The 1,925-nt window shown below is 54.6% G+C and overlaps 1 protein-coding gene across 1 annotated transcript in view; it reads left to right on the forward strand.

The window, feature by feature from the left end:
* Positions 1-1,925, forward strand: part of MAN2C1 (mannosidase alpha class 2C member 1) — a 17,641-nt gene that overhangs the window by 364 nt on the left and 15,352 nt on the right. The gene's annotated exons all lie outside the window — the stretch shown is intronic.

Consider the following 1,925-nt stretch of genomic DNA (forward strand, 5'->3'; position numbering starts at 1 on the left):
CATCCACCATTTTCTGATTGGCTTCACAATCTGAGAGGAAAAAGCAGAGGCAGCGTGTGCGTTTTGCGGTTAGCACAACCGCGCTATAAGCAGTCTGTTAAGATATATAAATATATATTGTATAATTTTAAATTTTTTTTAATTTTTTGTTTTCCTGGTGGGTAATTTTTATCCACCTAGTCTTCCAGCTCCAAGGACCTTCGCTTTTGGGAAGTGTTGCTGAGCTACTTAGCTGGGGTTGATTGTGCTGATGTATTTTTCCCTCTCAGTATTGGAGAAAACATCCTCTGAAGTACTAAACCAGTATTCACAGAGCTGCTCTGCGTGTGTGTGTGTGTGCGGTGCGTGCAAGAGAAGGGTGAGGGGATGGGGGCGGGTCTCGGTGCATTTCGCTAGTGAAATCCACATATGGGATATATATTTTTTTAAGTATAGAAGTTTAGCGCTGGCAGATATTTAAAACACGGGGGAAGATTCCGATTTTAAAAAAAGAAGTCGGCACGGACTTCGTAAGCCACGACAGACACAACTGCACTGTCTCTCCTCCTCAAAGGAGGCAGCTTTCCTTGCACAAACCCATGCTGCCAGTCCTAAGCACTCGAAACGGCTTCCGTCGTCCCTGGCTGGGGAGCTGCGAGCAGGGCTTTGCCGCTGCTTAAACCTCTCCCAGGGATTTGGTTTTTTTCCAAGACAGCAGGTCCTCTCCTCCCGGCACCGGAGCTCCCCTCCCTTCCGCAGGCAGAGAGCTGGGGAGCGGGGCTGGAGGGGGACGCGTGCCTCGCCGGCCCTTCTGCAGCCGGGAGAGCCGGGGTGGAAGCGCGCGGCCCCGAGGGGCCACTACTCATTGGCAGCCAATGCACAGCGGGCAGATCGTGAACGGGAGCCTCCTATGGAGAGAGGGAAAGGGAGGGAAGAGCCCAGCGGGGAATATTCACACTTTGCCAGCAATAAGTTACCCGTCTCGCTTCTCCTCCTTTGCTGTACGCAGGCAGGAAGGGGCTCTTGCGTGTCCTCTTCCATCTCAAAGGTTTCACGCGCGCTCCCCCGCTCTCTATTCCCCCCTTATTTTTCCTGTTGTATGCTCAAGGTGATCTGGAAGCAAAAATCTTGGGCGATTTAGACTTTTGACCAGCTTGGAAGTAACAGCCGCTGCTGCTGCTTGGTGGGTGTCTTGTCCCAGAGGTCTGTGCCTGCGTGTCACTGAGCGCAAGGTGGGTGGCGCGGATCCCTGGGATACGCCGCGGGGAGACCTCTGCCTTCGGCGGCCGGCCGCCCACCCTGCGTCTGACATCCCAGCTCCGCTCCCAGCCTGTACAATAGCAGAGGTTTGCTTTTTGGTTTGGTTTTTTTTTTTTCCCCCTCCTTTTTTTTTGAACTTGCTTTTTGTATTCTGTAATGTGATCCTTGGCCCACAATCCATGTGATTTCTATACAAATGTTGTAAACTTGATTGTAGTGCAGTATTTCCATTAAAATACCAGGGGCTACTCATTGTGTTACAGATTCTTCCTTCCTTCCTGATCATACACAATGAAATTTTGGGCTGTTTCGGAGGAAGAAGGGGGGTAGGGAGGACGAGAAGCGGGTGCAGACTTGCTTAGGCCGAGGGACCGAGAGATGAGACTCGCGCCTCTGCTCAGGTTCTGCCTCTGCGTTCCCAAGTAGTTTACCCAAAACCGCAGCGTTTTGCCGTGGCCGGAGGCAACCGTCGGCCGTTTGCTTTCCTCCCGAAGCCGGGAGGGAGGGGAGTCGGCAGAGCGAGTACCGCCGTCCTCGGGAGCGCCTTTCCAGGCCCCTCGGAGGAAGGGGAGGACGAGGCCGTTCCTCGGGGGCGCGGGGAAGGCCGGTCACCCGGGGACGCCTCGCTGCAGCCAGGCGGGCCCGGCCCTTTCCCGGGACAGCCCCTCAGCCCGGGGGGGGCGTCC

This window comes from Aptenodytes forsteri, unplaced genomic scaffold (genome assembly GCF_000699145.1).
Source record: "Aptenodytes forsteri isolate BGI_AS27 unplaced genomic scaffold, ASM69914v1 Scaffold258, whole genome shotgun sequence".
NCBI classification, from domain to species: domain Eukaryota; kingdom Metazoa; phylum Chordata; class Aves; order Sphenisciformes; family Spheniscidae; genus Aptenodytes; species Aptenodytes forsteri.